Source organism: Corylus avellana, chromosome 2 (genome assembly GCF_965113065.1).
Source record: "Corylus avellana chromosome 2, dhCorAvel1.hap1.2, whole genome shotgun sequence".
Classification (NCBI taxonomy): domain Eukaryota; kingdom Viridiplantae; phylum Streptophyta; class Magnoliopsida; order Fagales; family Betulaceae; genus Corylus; species Corylus avellana.
This window is the reverse complement of record NC_142491.1, coordinates 11922200-11939411: the sequence shown is the minus strand read 5'-3', so window position 1 is coordinate 11939411 and position 17212 is coordinate 11922200. Positions and strand designations below refer to the sequence as shown.

The 17212-nt window shown below is 32.9% G+C and overlaps 1 long non-coding RNA gene across 1 annotated transcript; it reads left to right on the top strand.

Annotated features, from left to right (window-relative positions):
• The first annotated feature begins 11930 nt into the window (after positions 1 to 11930).
• Positions 11931 to 13210, top strand: LOC148587313 (uncharacterized). The gene is made up of 3 exons (XR_015911502.1): positions 11931 to 12040; positions 12952 to 13034; positions 13135 to 13210. It is a non-coding gene; the product is annotated as an uncharacterized LOC148587313 (long non-coding RNA).
• The last annotated feature ends 4002 nt before the right edge of the window (positions 13211 to 17212 follow it).

The window sequence follows — 17212 nt, the reverse complement described above, 5'->3', positions numbered from 1 at the left end:
CTCTTTAATTGTCAATGACTCAATATGCAAAAGTTTTACATAAGTGTGTGGAATGATGATTTTGCAAGAATTAAGTTGGCTTTGCAATTGCCTAGGAGATTACTAATGAATCCGTTGCAATAGACCCATTAATAGTTGAGTTCTAAGCAGAAAAGGTACGATTCTTTGAGGTGTAAGAGTCTTTTTGGCAATAGACCCATTAATAGTTGTATGAAATGTCATTCATACGAAGTTTATATAATTTTTAGTTGGGACTTTGGTTGCTTTAAATTGAATCCAAACAGTCTTTATTTGATTTTTCCTCCCACCTTACATATTGTGTATTGCTTTCACTGGAAAATATAGAGATATATTTACAGAAGAAGACCAATTAGGCTAATATAGTTGATAGCTATATTACTTTCAATTCCTATGCACAGGTGAATACTAGATGCATGATATGTTACCTGCTGCCATATCACACGAGGCTTTTCTTCCTTTTACTACTTTTTCCTCACCTTCATCTTCTTCCCCTCCTCTATTTCTTCATCTCTCTTTCTTTAGAATTTTATTCCTCACGCCGCATATGGCCGGATCATAGGCTTGCATTTACTCATATTCTTCTCCTTTATCTTCTCTTATCCTCTGTTCTCTATCTCTTTCTTTAATAATTTATTTCTCACGCCACATATGGCCGAATCATGGGCTTGCTGACAGTTTGCTCAAAGGGATTTTCATTGATGCAATTCTATGATATATTATAGAATATTTTCTATAATTATTCTTTGGGAAAATTACAGTTTACCCCCCTAAAGTTGATAGCGTTTTTCAATTCGAACATCAAAGTTTCAATTTTTGCAATCCACCCCCTCAAAGTTTCAAATTTTTGCAATTTGACCAATTGTATCCAAAACTTATCATATTGCCCCTAATTTTTATTTTTTTATTTTTTATAAAAAAAATTTAAAAGAATTCGGGATGGCTGTAGCCACCACTTTGGCCATCTTGCCATTTTTGCAGCCCCAAATTTATTTATTTCTTTTCATAAAAAAAATAAAAATTATGGGCAATATGGAAATTTTTGGATAATATTGGTCAAATTGAAAAAAAAATTGAAACTTTGTGGGGGTGGATTGCAAAAATTGAAACTTTGTTGTTCGAATTGAAAAAGGCTGTCAACTTTGAGGGGGTAAACTGTAATTTTTCCTTATTCTTTTTGTTTTTTTGAATGCAAACTTAATAATTAAAATTTTCTATTCAAGCTTTTCTAAAATATCATTTTTAATTGATATTATGGCTAATTCACTTTTCTTTTTTTCTTTTTTCTTTTTTAAAAAAATGATGTTGTCAATCTTAAGTAGAGTTTTTCAATTTTAATTTTGAAAAACTTCTTTCTCCAAAAAGCAACTATATATAACAAGTGTTGTTAACATTTGCAAGCTGTGTCGAAGTACTACTATTTATCATTTTTGGAATGGCATTAGGCTAAATGATTTGGATGTAAAAATCTATATAAATTCGGGGTATTACCCTTTATATCCTGTATTTTTCTGATTTTTTTTTTAATAAAGGTATTTTTGTCATTCTTAATACAAAGTGGTACGTTGTAATTTTTTGGTAGTTTTGGGAAGGAGTAAGGGATATAATATTATTTTAATTAAAAGTCTGGGAGAGGGAAAACATTACAAATTGTTAAATAGTTTGAATGAGATATATGTACTTTTTTTCCTAAATTATAAATAATTAATTAAAAAATCAGGCGGAGATAACTAAACTCCAACCTCCCCTCTTCTTATGCATTTGACACTACAATGTTATTTTAATCTTTCATAAATAACACAAATTTAATTTATCTGTCACAAGTAGTTATAAAAATGACATAATGTCAAGAAGGAATACTTTACCAATTGACACCAATGAAGTTTTGTTAAACTTTGGAGTCGGGCCAAATTCAGTGCCTTAGGGGCATATTTTATTTTTCTGGGTTTTCTTTGTGTCTTTTTTAAGACTTATTTTAAGCGATTTTGAAAATCTGTAAACATGTGTTTACTGTTTTAGAAGAAATTCAACAACGTTACAAATCCAACAAAAACACACACATATAAAAACCGCTATATGTATATATCTACATATGCAGATAACAGATAGCGGTTACCAACTGCCTACATGTATAACCCTAGTTTAAATCTCATCATTTTGAATTTTCTTTTAGAATTTTATTAAACACAAAATAAGGTGAAGGTGTCGATTAGAGCCCAAAGTGATGTGACAGATCATTTTGAAAACCGATTTGCAACCCCATCTCTTAAGTTGTAACATTATTCAGCTAAGTTTGTAGGTTAGCCCATCATGGTAATGGGCTTAAATGTCAAGGCTCTATTAATTGGGTCCAAAATAGCTTAATAGATCAAGGGTCCATAAATGAGATAATTAATTTTATTTTGAAAGACATTTAGGGTTTACGTGCGTTTGACATTTTGATTTCATAGATAAAAAATGTGATTTTAAGCCAAACGTAGAAAATATATCATTTAAAATTGTGTTTTTAAAAAATTACAATGTGAAAACGTAGGAAATTTGCGTTTTTTTTAAAACGCAAACTGTGATTTTAAAAGTCAAACTGCAATTTTCCAAATGATTAACTGTGTTTTTAAAAATCACATTTTCAAATTACACATTTTAAAATCACTATTGTTAAATCTCACTTTTTAAAATCATAAATTCAAACGAACTCTTATCGTCTAAATGGAGTGGTACATTAGGAGATGTGTTTGAATCTCATTAAGGTTAAAATTTCCCTTTGTAATTTTATTGAAAGATATTATTAAGGAAATAAAATTTACAAAAATTAAAACATAGCCGGATCTTTCACTACTCTGTATCTTTTCTCTTTTTTGACTGATTTTCTGAAGACTTTTGTCTTCTCTGCTATCTATCTTCTCCACTACCTCCCATGGATGCAACCCACTCTGACCTCCAAGATCTGATCACCAGACGGAAGCTTTATCTTAATCCTCAAATGGTTAGAGCAACCCCCACCAAAGCTTTACCTGTCAAATACTTGTTTACCATACCCAAACACCTTTATCTTGACTGTATTATGAATCAAGAACCTTACAATGTCCTTAGAATATCAGAGGAAACGTATAGTTAAAACAAACACGCAAAAATTAAGGTAGTTTTATAAAGAGTAATAATCCTATAAATTATATTTTTATTTCATAATTATTTTATAATGTTGGCATGATAATTCTAACCAACTCTTGGATCGAGAGTAGTGCTAGTAGAGAAAGACTTTTATCCCGACTGCTTCCGTGGTTGGTCACCCACTATATTTTTTAGTGGTTTTTTTTTTTTATTTATTTTTAAAAAAAAAAAATTTTCTAATATGAGTTTAAAAAAAATGTGGGGTTTGTAGTAATTTTGATTTAATTCCAGTAAGAACATATGTGTTATTGCCAAACTAAATAATAGGAATAACTATTTCATTCCACTCTTCTCTATTCCCACTAATAATTATTCATTTTCTTATAGAATATCCGATCGGCAAACCAAACAAAGCCTTAGTATTTCCTTAAGTAAATAGTAATACAGCATCCACATAATTATAGATACTTGCCTTGTATCTTCATGGGGTATAGCAATTATCACGGGGGCTACAAATATTATTTCCCACCTATAAGAATAACTTATGTTTCATAATCAGATAAATTTTACTTACAAAATTCTGGAGGCTTCTCGATTTTTCATGAGTTGATGGATACCAATAATTCAAGCAATTCCCATAATGAAGCTGATTTTTTTTTTCCCATCTTATACTGAATTTCATAAAGGACTTGCACTTTATTTTTAGGAAAAATATATTTTAACTCTTTGAACTATCACCACATATTCATTTACATCTCCAAACTTTCAAAGTGACATTAGGGCTCCCATAGAACCATTGCCTAACAAATTAAGCACTTTTACATTTTTTTTCTCCCTAAAATACCCCTAAATCATTATTATTTTTTTTAAAAAAATGGTTAATATGAAAAGGGCCACCCCTTTTTTTAACCTTAAGTTTTTTTAATAAATTTAGCTTTTTTAAACGGTTATTTTTAAATAACTTTAATGGTATGTGGGAGAGAAAAATACAAAAGTGTTAAATTTGAGGATTTTGCTTAAATGTTGTAAAAAAAAAAAAAAAAAAAAAAAAAAAGCTATAGTATACGTGTTGTAATTTTCTCAATAGTCCAGGTTTAATTTCTTCTTTTTTTTTTTTTTTCTCACGGAACACTTGGAAGGAAAACTTGAAATTAAATCTGGATCATTGAAACTACAACACATATGTTGTAGTTTTTTTTTTTAACGGTACTTAAGCTAAATCCCTAATTTGACACACGGTATTAATACTATAAGACGCCCTAATGTCACTTTTTAAAGTTTAAAAGCTTAAAAAAAATATGTGATAATAGTTTAGGTGGTTAAAGTATAATTTTTTCCTTATGTTTTTTTTTTTCTACACCTTTCCTAAGTTTTGGGAGGATAAAGAGTATGAAAATTGCATCAAGGTCTCCATTATATATTTCCCTGTAGCCTTTTTTCCCTTATTCAATTAAAAAAAAAAAAAAAAAAAAAAAAGCTCTCCATTATATATAAACTCGCTATTGTGGCTGCTTCCATAGTCATTGCAGGTGCAATTGGAGTCTGTATTCCAATACTAGGAAAGACAACTTGGCGCATGCGCTTTTGAAAGCTTGACGTCGATTGGCCATGAATTAAAATGAATCCCGTGAATTAAAATGCCCTTCTCAACATGCAAAGCCCATATACAAACTTCAATTGCAAGCATAACGACTATGGAAAATTGTAGCAAGTTTATATATATATTCCAAGCAAAACTTTGCTGAGTCTATTGACAAGTTTTTTTTTTTTTTTTTTTTTGTGATTTTTAATGATTTTGGTGAGTATTGTTTACTCACAAAATAAAACTCGCTAATTTGCTTGAGTCTATAAAAAAGTATTTTGTTTTATTACTTTTAATGATTTGACCGATCAAAATAGATTCTCCTTTTAATGATTCAAGTAGTTTTTTTACAAAGAACCACTAGCCTGGGAGATAAAATCATTAAAACTTTTTTTTAGACGGTTGGAGTGAGAGGCCAATTGTAGCTATCTTACCAGGGCTTGACCATAATAACACCAACTCGCGGGGTGCCGCTTAAGAGGAGTTTCCGCAAACGCACTCTCATGACCACTACCAAAAAAAAAAAAAAAACTAGTTTTATTGACGATTTGGAAGAAACCGACACTATAAGGTGTTGGTTTCTGTTCAACCGACATCAAATTAAAAATGGTGTCAGTTGAACAGTAACTGACACTAATAATAGTGTTGGTTTACTGTTCAACCGATTGACACCAATTTCAAATTTTGAATTTTGAATACCAATTCAACCCTCCTTTCTAATTTAAATATTTTTTTGGGTTTAAAAGTTTAACACACTATAATCCCATTTCACGTTTCTTCCTTTTTTTCTTTTTTCTTTTTTTCATCTTCTTTTATTTTTCTGACTGGATCTACTGATCACCTTTTTTTTTCCTTCATTTTTCTGTAGGCGATTGTTCATTTGGTGGTTCCTCAACATTTTTCCCAAGCCAAGACAATTAAGAGGATACTGGATGTTTGTGAATCTAAGCCCGTTCGAGAAATGAAGTTTTGTGCTACTTTCTTGGAATCCATGGTTGATTTTGTGCGTGCCATATTTGGATTGCAAGCCGCAAGAGCCAAAATCACACGAAGAAGAAGCCCAACAGAGAGATCGATGCCGGCGTAAACAGAGAGAGGTCGAGAAAAGAGAGGGAGAAGAAGAAGAAGAAGTCCAACATACAGAGAGATCGATGCCGACGTCAACAAAGAGAGATCGAGAAAAGAGAGGGAGAAGAAGAAGAAGGAGGAGATTTGGATCTGATCGACATTAAAATGAAAATAAAAATAAAATGTAAAAAATGAAAAATGAAATCAATAAATAAGTGGAAAATATATGTGGGTATATATATATATATATTTTTTGGAATCTAATAAATTAGTGTCGGTTTTGCCTAAACCGACACCTTTTCCCATTTTCCTACCCATGTTTAACTACTCTTTGGAACCGTCACTACAAAGACAAACCGACACCTTTCAAAAGGTGTCGGTTTGGACAAACCATCACTAATTAGTGTCAGTTTTGCCTAAACCGACAACTTTTTCCCATTTCCCTACCCTTGTTTAGCTACTCTTTGGAATCGTCACTACAAAACCGCCACTAGTTTTATAGCGACGGTTTTTAGCCCTAAACCATCATAAAAAAACATTACTAAACCTCTATTTTTTTGTAGTAGATTGATCGAGCCATAGCTTAACACCCGCCTCACTATGGCATCAATAGAACTCAATGTGACGTTTTATAAAGTTTTTAAAAATTTACGGGTAAAAGTTTTTAAAAGTATTATATATATATATAATTCTAAAAATGACGTTATATATAGTAGAGTATTATCAAATTATCGTATTGGATTTTATTTTTTTTTTAAATTCTATTTAAAAAGCAGTTACCGACTAACAGAAGTAGTTTTGTATTAATTATCATTTTACCACATAGAGGTAAATATAATTATCCCTTCTTATCGCAAGGAAAATTACCTCACAAAATGACTTCCATAAACAATATATGCATTTGGAAGGCATTGTATATGCACAAAATCAAGATTCAAAAGACACCATTTAAGGAGTCCATCTGGTTTACTGCAGTACCTTTCTTGCAACAACCTCTTAATTGTGGTTGTTGCCTTCACCGGTTGCGACTCTTTATTTAGCCATTTTGTCATTAATTACCGCCTTGTGCAGCCCTTAAAAATACCAGACTTATTTATGATCCTTCTGGGACCATGAATAACACCATTGCTAGTCTATTACTGTTATTTTCACTGTACTATATTTTTTATTTGAACTTTGTTGTTGGGTTGCCCACACTTTTATTGTTGTATGATGCATAACCTGCTTCCGGCTTCCCCTTATTTGAATTAAAAATAATAATAAATAATAAATAAATAAGTGTCCAACTAAGACCCTTTATGTCAAGAAAATTGGTACCAGATACGTCTTCAAACATAAATTTCCTAGAAACTAAAAATGTCGGAGACGTAGAAGAGTAACTTTCAAAAATGTAGCGCACTGCATTCTTGATTCTTCACATATCATGAGAAATAGTTAGTCTCTATTCTTGCTCTTTCCCTCAACCCCACTTAATCAATTTGCAACAGAGAACCTTTGTTCATCACTCTCCTCCAATTCCACACTACTGTCATCTCAAACAACCGCTCTCATCAGATCTTTGCCCACCCCTACACGACGTTGTGTGAGTTGCACTATCTGAAAAACTCTAAACAGATAAATATCACAATTTTATGCGGAATTAACGGATATTTATCAAAGCAAACAATCACCAAAATATGAACAATCACACACAAAGATTTTGGTGACGAAGAGGAAACCTTTTAGAGACCGATCTAAAAGTAAAACCTCTCCGGGGCAGCCAAACCCAGGAAATCACTATCAAAAGATTATCCAGAGATTACAGACACTAGGAACACTTACAACCCTTTGCAAGACCTTGGCTCTGTAAGATCGACAAGCCTACAACTCGTCTCCGCGCTCACAATCTTCTTCAACGTGATTCTCCTTTACCGGACCCTTCCGATAGACTTCTCAACCGTAGATTTATCAAAGGAATAATTAAAACTCTAAGAGATTCACTTTAACGCTCACCACATATGATCTCTCTTAGCACAGCCTCCGACGAACTCTTTGGGGGTGAAAATTCGTACTTCTCTCTTCTATAATGATGTATATATATCCCCGACAAAACCCTAGACCTAACCCACTTAAAATCATGTTTTTGGGCCTAAAACTTACGGGGTGTCCGGACATGTTAATGGGCTGTCCGGACACAGCTTTGCGGAGCAAAATTTGAGTTTCTGGAAATGAGGTCCGGACCCGGGGAAGGCATGTCCGGACATGGGTGAAACAGCATTCTGGAAATGCTGTCCAGTCTTGATCAACAGCCCCGATCGATGGGCGTTTGTGGTCCGATTGAGCTGAAATTTTGCAGGGACGTTCATAACACATGAATCTACATTATGAACGGTGGAGATTGGATTCTGAGCATTCTATATCAGTGTTTGAGCTCGTGAACAGTAGCCTCTGCATTTTGGAACTGAATTAAGCCAACACAAGAACTAACAAACTCCCCCTTTGGCAATTCAGTGACAAAACCAAAATGTCGAGCCAATCCCATCATCTCCCCATATTTACTCCCCCTTTTTGTCACAGAATGACAAAAGGTCTTCATATTTCCTGAAACACTTCACAAAATACATCAAGGCATATGTGGAACAAGAAGACATAAATAAAACTCATGATAAAAAAATGACGTAGCATGCGTGATTATAAAGAAACATCAGCAAAACTCCCCCTCAATGTATGACTCAATTAACAACAGGAAACTGGAAATGCAAAACATGTTTCTCCCCCTTAAAAGTTAAAAGAACACACATGATAACACATCAATGACTCATGTATTGTACAATGAATATCCAAACATGCTCCAAATATGCAAAATATACATGAGACTAGAAATGGCTAGAAACTCATATTGCTTAACCCAAGCCAAGAAAATGTTCCATTCAACCTATGTTTGTGTGGTGTGTGGGTAAGCCATCCAAAGAGAAAAATTTTCAATTTATAAAATGAGGAGAAAGTTTCACCACCATGAGGTTTTGACAAGTATATCAAATCAAAAGTGAAACCTTATCATACTAGGGTCTAGCCACTCTCATCCTATACAATTCTCTTTGTAAAATATTTTGCACAAGTTTGACACAGTGAAATAAATTCCTTTTGGAATATGATATTTTGATTTTATTTGTTTCACTATTTTGTTTATTTTTCTCTTTGAGAAAGTGTCCTTAAACTTTTGGAGCTTATCACAACAGAGAAAGCAGGAATTTTTAAGCCCTAGGTTCAACTAGCATATGGTCAATTTGAAAAATATGACTAGTCAAAAACCTCATATGGCTACCTAACAGACCTCACAAATAAAGTGAAACAAAACTTCAATTTAAGCTTAACTGTGCACAAGAGATAAAGCATAGGCAAAAAGTACCACATAAGCTCAGGCTTTAGGTAACCACAAAAACAAGTCTATTGACACAAATTTTCATCTCATGCATATTAAGAACATTCCAAGACGTAAGGAATTAAATTCATAAAAAGCAACATGAGAAATTAATGAACTATCTAGGTGCATAAGACAAAATAAAGAAAAGAAAAAAAACAACCAAAGTAAAATATTTTTGTCTTTTTGAAATTTTTCACAAAAGAAAAACAAATGCAAAACAAATAAAAATGCAATGCAAAACAAAGCAACATGCTTGAATTGAGATTACATTTGGCAAGACATGAATGTCCTTTAGCATTAAACTTTCATCACATCTTATAGGTCCCACTACAAAATAATGATTTGGTTTAATAACTACTTCTAGGTCTTCACAAGACATTACACATTCCTAAACATTTGATTAGCAAGTAGACAAAAATCTTGGTGGTCCGCACACAACATCTCATCTATAAACTTTTCAAAGATCATGATATATGAATTTCTTGAAAAATCCTTTATGAATATGCCTCAAAACATGAATCTCAAAACAATCATGTATATACTCTTCATACAGAAAGTGTAACAACAAAAACAATGCAGTGCATAAACAATAAAGCAAAAACAAAAAAAATGCAATGAAAAAAAAAACAACATGCTCTAGGATATTATAAAATAAGCAAAACAATCAATCCTAGGCATGTTATTGACTCACCTAATTTTAGGTGAGATCACTACCACTCCCCCTCAATGGGTGAATGATATCATCCTTCCTAACCCACACTTGAGAAATCTTAGGTCTAGACTTATGACTTTGCTCAAACTTATCTAGCCTAGATAGCACTTCTCTCATCATTATGACCAAACCCTCACTTTCTTTCCTAGAATAGGAATTTTCACTTTTACGCTTATGGGATTTCAAATCAAAACACTTTGGTCGAATATGACCAACCTTTCCACAATGATGACAAGTGGGCACAAACCTTTTAGAAGATAATTTTCTATGAGGATGCATGACTCTAAGCTTAGGGTAAGATGCATGATGCTTAACATAAATTTTCTTACCTTTCTTACCATGGAGAGTCGGAGCAGCTGCATGATTTTCTTTCTTTGGAGCAGCTTTGAATTTCCAACAGTTTGGTCTAATGTGACCAACAATCCCACAATGATGGCATGTAGGAAAAAGCTTACCTTGAGTTTGTTTAACTGAAGGAGTCTTAGAAAAATTAGCCTTGGTTTCTTTAACATTCACAGGATTATGATTCAAGGACTCATTAGAAACATGTGAAGTAGATGCACCAACATTATCAACAATCATACTAGGCTTGTTAGAAACAAATTCTTTAGTACAAAGAAAACTTTTCAAATTATCACTAGAGAAATTTCGTGAGAGTTCCTTAGAAACATTCAATTCATTCTCAAGTGATAAAGACTTTTCAACAAGCACAGAAATCTCAGATTTCAAAGAATCAATCAAGATATGTGATTTAGACAAATCATTCGCCAAAGATTCTTTATCAGATTTCAAAGAATCAATTAGGACATGTGATTCAGACAATTAATTAACAATAGATTCATTCACATGCTTAAGATCTTGAAAATCCCCCAAACAATTTGTGTATTGATGTCTCAAAAGAGTGAATTTTTCCAACAAATTGTTGAAGGAGTTTATAAGATCATATTCCCCTTGAGAAGTATTCATAGTAAACAGGAGTCAACAGATCTCACTCAAGAATTTAATCCAAACAGAGTGAACCCGCTCTGATACCAATTGAAAAACTCTAAACAGAAAAATATCACAATTTTATGCGGAATTAACGGATATTTATCAAAGCAAACAATCACCAAAATATGAACAATCACACACAAAGATTTTGGTGACGAAGAGGAAACCTTTTAGAGACCGATCTAAAAGTAAAACCTCTCCGGGGCAGCCAAACCCAGGAAATCACTATCAAAAGATTATCCAGAGATTACAGACACTAGGAACACTTACAACCCTTTGCAAGACCTTGGCTCTGTAAGATCGACAAGCCTACAACTCGTCTCCGCGCTCACAATCTTCTTCAACGTGATTCTCCTTTACCGGACCCTTCCGATAGACTTCTCAACCGTAGATTTATCAAAGGAATAATTAAAACTTTAAGAGATTCACTTTAACGCTCACCACATATGATCTCTCTTAGCACAGCCTCCGACGAACTCTCTGGGGGTGAAAATTCGTACTTCTCTCTTCTATAATGATGTATATATATCTCCGACAAAACCCTAGACCTAACCCACTTAAAATCATGTTTTTGGGCCTAAAACTTACGGGGTGTCCGGACATGTTAATGGGCTGTCCGGACACAGCTTTGCGGAGCAAAATTTGAGTTTCTGGAAATGAGGTCCGGACCCGGGGAAGGCATGTCCGGACATGGGTGAAACAGCATTCTGGAAATGCTGTCCAGTCTTGATCAACAGCCCCGATCGATGGGCGTTTGTGGTCCGATTGAGCTGAAATTTTGCAGGGACGTTCATAACACATGAATCTACATTATGAACGGTGGAGATTGGATTCTGAGCATTCTATATCAGTGTTTGAGCTCGTGAACAGTAGCCTCTGCATTTTGGAACTGAATTAAGCCAACACAAGAACTAACACTATCAAGGAGGATTGAACGTTGACAAGTGGGACAAAGCACAGATTGGCCCCTACACGGGAATTGGTATCCAAACGTTTGGTTTTCTTTAATTTTGGTTTCTTGTCTTCTTTTTCAGCTTTTCTTTTTTTTTTTTACCGAAAAAAAGATGGGATGGTTTTTGTACTTGTTGATAATGCTGTAGATGCCAAATGAAAGAGGATGACTTACACTACTGGGTTCTTTGGGCTTGAGCCTTGCTTGGTAAGCTTCTATTTCCTATTATTAACTGCTACTAGTACTTAAAATTTTTTGTACTTGTATCTCATTTTTTTATGTAAATATGTGGTTGGGTTTCTAGTATTTGTTTTGATAGATGTACTGCTATGATTTATTGGGTTACGCTGGAAAACTACATCTGCTAGTTGGAAGATAATTATTGTCCAATTTTTCATTGTATAATATATTATAGATGGCCATTCAAAATGTTCATGGGGTTACTCATTAGAAAGAGTTATTCTTGAGTGTGCCTCTAAAAAGATAGTAGTGAGTGATATGTCTTCTGGCGCTTCGATTGTTAATATTCAAAAGTTTTACATAAGTGCATCGAATGATGATATTGCAAGTATAAAGTTGTCCTTGCAATTGCCTAGGAGATTACTAATGAGCTAAGCCATTGCATAGGCCAAAGTTATTTTGATGACATTGAACATCATTGGACATTTTCCATTGGCTTTTCCATATGCTCCAAAAGCCTTTATACAGAGCTCTTAATTTGTTTTTTTAGAACCATTTGTTTGATAACAAACATTTTCTCTAGAAATAAAGAGCAAAATTAATTGTTTACTTTTTGGCCTGCTTTCCTCTTAAGCAGAACATTTCTGTTTGTGACAAGTTATTACTTAAGTTAGTTCCATTAATTTACTTATTTTCTGTTTTTTTTAAACCTTTTCCGCTTAGAACTCAAGAGTGTTTGTTTAATAGTTTTGTCTTAAGTGGTCTTACTGTGATTTTCTGTGAGGTGTATGAGCAATAAACCCATTAATAGTTGTATGAAATGTCATACATACGAAATTTATATATTTTTTTAGTTGGGACTTTGGTTGCTTTAATTTGAATCTAGATCTTTCTTTGATTTTTCCTCCCACCTTACATATAGTGTATTGCTTTCACAGGAAAATATATATAGAGATATATTTACAAAAGAAGACCAATCAAGCTAATATAATGGGCTGAATGCTGATTGCAGCATTTGCAGGTTTTCTATTTGTTTACCTCTGTCTCTGTCTCTCTCCTATGGTTCTCTACTATCTTTCAAAGTAACAAATTCCAAATCTTAAAAGCATTTATACTTGCAGCTATGATTCGGAACTGAGGAGATATATAGCAAGGAAACCTACTAGAAAATGTGCCATCTTTGCTGAAACTTTGGGGGTTATGTTTTTTGGTGCTACTCCTGACTCAATATGGTATGAAATAGAGGTTGTTGAAGACCTGCGGTTTTCGGAGTTAATTGTTAATTAGATTGTTTGATGTGTTTATTTAAACTAGTTCAAATATTTGATGTAGTTAGTACTTTCAGTTGGTTATTACAATTTGGTGATTTACTTGATTGTTTATGTATATCTGTAGCTTTTCTTGGTACTGAAACTAAGATAATGGGGCATGCATCTATTCACCACTCTCTCTCTTTCTCTCTCTCTCTCTCTTGGTTGATTTGTTGAGATTATGAATTCTTATCAGATTCCAAATTGTTGACATTACTCTGATTTATCCATCCATGATCAAGTACATATATTTTCATGTGATTGTTATTATTATTTTTTTTCTTTTTTAATTTTTACAGTACTTAGGTTGATGCCTTACCAAAATTATGGAGAACATTTAGTTGATTTCAGTTTCCATTTAACGACTGATAATTGATGTAGTGGAATTATCATATACAGTTGTAATTCCACTTTATTTAACATGTTGGTTATAGAGGCACTGTTAATATTGAACTTCTTTGAATGAAAATAAAACTTTATTTTCAATGATTGAGACTATCTCTGCTGGGTGTTAATTCAATCCTTTTTACATTGCTATTTGAGCAAGGACTCTAGCTTTGAGCTCAGGGTTCCATGATCTTTTCTTCTGTTTGTGAAATTGCTAATTTCTTGTAATGCTGTATGATATCTTTCTTCAGAAAATGAGAGTTGTGCTACCAATATTAACATAAGGGCCCTTACAGGGCAAAGTAGCAGAAGAATGTTGAAGCATGAAGCCAAACATTTTTCCTAATTGCATTTGATCAGAGAGCTACAGATCACTTTTGAAGCCAAACAGTGTTCCCAATTGATCAACTTAAAGATAATTAGAGATTTTTCTTTTATTTGGAATTGATTTGTTTATGAATAGAAAACTCATTTGTCTCAAAAAGGGTAAACATAATTGGTTTGTTGATGAATGGAATGGCTATTTCCTTAATTTTCTGTAGTGGTCATTCTTAGCCCTCTGTGACAAATATAATTTCTCGCAACTATGAAAAATAAATAATAGCAAGTATATGTCAGTAGATGATTATTTTGAAGGTGGAAAATATCTTATTGGTACTAAATAATATTAATTCGAAAAATAAATAATAAGATACTCACAATGCAAGAAATTAAAATTAAAGCAAGGAAATATCTCATAATGCTATAGAATCATGTAAGAGCGTTGTCCTTAAATGTTGATTTTTTGTCCCGTGAAGTATTCAACTCGGTACGATTGGGTCTGTTGACACTTAACCTTTAAGAATTAGATTATAGTGACTACCTTAATTAAGGATGCACTTCAAAGTACGAAGGTCAAATAAACAACCATTTAGTTTAATTACAAGATTCAATGTAATAAAATGAAAAATGAGCACTGAATTGCTCTATATTTCTCTCTTTAAGTAACAAAGTGAAATACTAGAACCAATAATGAGTTATGAATGACGAAGTTGAAAACTCAAAAAATGAGTATGAAACTTTTTGATAACCTTTTTGTCTAAACTTGATGGTCTTTATTTATAAACGTGGTAAGCGACTATTTAATAAAGACAAAAGTCATAACATGCTATGATTCTTAAGGTTCATGACCATACATTAGAGACAATGAAAATTAGATACTCTTAATTTCAAATGAAATGGAGATAAGCGGGTTAAATAAAAAGGTGGGACAAAATTATCTCAATTTTAACTATCCCAATTTGTACACTTTTTCGAGGATCCATTTTCAAAACAATGGCTTCAACGTATGACCTTGGTTTTACCAATACATAAAATCAAAACTAGAACATAATACAGAGGACCCTCTAAGCAGCTCCTAAAAGCATGGAAATATCGAAACAAAACCACCAAGAATTACATAAAATGTCTTTCTACATAACTATCTCAAAGCTCTTCCTACCCTTACGTAGAGCTCAATCGTAGGTATTCTTACCATTACATAATATTTTTTTCATTTTGTAACAGAAGTTTAATGTGGGTTGTTAAACTTTGGAATGCACCTTTTATAAAATATTTGCCATAGTAATTATTTAAATGATGTGTGAAGTTTTTCTAACAAAATAATGCACTGTTCATTCTTTAAGAACCAATTGATAATTATTTGAACTCTGCTCTTCCTTTAAGTCCTATGAAATTTCCACTTTTTGTGTTTAGATATTTTTATTGAGATGCTGATGCAACTTTAGGGGTTTGTTTAAGGTAAACCTTTAAATTGTTAACCATGCCTTTGATTAACACAAAAATACTTTTGGATCATTATTTTCCTCAAATAATGTTGGAAAATGTAAATTAGTACAACAAATAATGATGTGTCACAAGAATGCAAATTTTCCCCATCTGCAATGGTACCAGTGTCTATTTAATAGTTGAGATGGGCTCGAGACTGCTAACAGATTTATAATGACCCACTTGCATTGTGCCTTTGACAGATGTTTGATCAGTACTAAGGCATGGAAAATAAGTTCAACTTATAAATTGCAATGTAATTGCCTAGAATTTGCAATGGATGTGGACCATTTGTTTTTTTTTTTATAAGAAGCTTGGATCTAGACAACTGATGACATAATTGGCCTAATTGAGTTCATCTTCTGTCTTTATTGGTTTATTTCTACCCTTTTGAGCCCTCTCTCTTTTATATAGCCCAAGAGCATTCATATTGTCCTAGTTAAAATAGCTGAACAGAAGAGAAGCTAAAGAAACCTCTCCATCTTGCTAAAGAATTGGGCCAATTGGCTAGTTGCTACAGGCCTCTGCAATATATATTCTCCTTCCTCTAATAAATTACTCAACTAATGATGAAGAATAATGTACATGGAGTTACTCTTTTGGAATATGATAACGCATCAATATTGGTTGGAAAAAAAAATAATGTTACATACACTCTCATTTTCGTACATTTATTTTTACACACCTTTAGATGACTTGTAAAATTATTATTAAATTAAACACAATAAAAATTCATTCAAAATTTAATAATAATTTTAAAAGCCAGTTAAAAAATGTCTGAAAATGGAGGTGAAAAAATGAGTGTGTCATTACGAATAATGTTAGAAGTCTCTCTTGTGTTCCTCCAAGAATAGGGTGGCTTTTAAAATCATCATTGGGCTTATGATTCAAAAAACATTGGTTAATATATTTAAGTCGACCCAAGTCCATTAGCTTAGACTTTTTGGTTAGTGTGATGTCGAAATATGTATATTATGGTGCGTTTGGCATTGATATTTCATAGACAAAAAGTGCAATTTTAAACAAAATTACAGAAAATAAATTGTTTGTGATTACATTTTAAAAAAATTGTGATTTGAAAAGGCTAGAAAATCTGCATTTTCAAATCGCAGGTAATGATGTGTTTTTTTAAAAACAAACAAGTTTTAAAAGTTAAACTACAATTTTAAAGGTTAAACCGCGATTTTGCCAAACGCTTAACTGTGTTTTTAAAAATGACGTTGTCAAGTCACACATTTTAAAATCGTTATTTTTAAATCGCACTTTTTAAAACCGCAAACTAAAACCGACAAACTCTCAGACAGCGTATCTCCTAACATTGATAACACAACAAGTGCTCAAGGAATTTTGTCAAGTGCTCAAGGAATTTTGTGAAGGAAGACTGATGGAGATTGCACTTGGTTGATTCCATTCTTTGAGAAGCTTCTCATCATTCTGCAAGCCCATCACCTTCAAAGCAACACGGCTAACATTCAATTACAGAAGAAGCAGAATATTAATGGACTGCAATATCGGAATCAATGTCATCTAAATTTTGGCTCCCAAAAACGGAGAACCCAAACAGAGGATCATGAAAGACGTGGGGATTGGGAAGTTGTGTTGTAGTGTGAGTTTTCCGAAGCATATTTCTCATGGACTGGGATTCCTTTGGTTTTATTGAATGAGGCGTAGACTATGTAATTCCTTAAGTTATTTT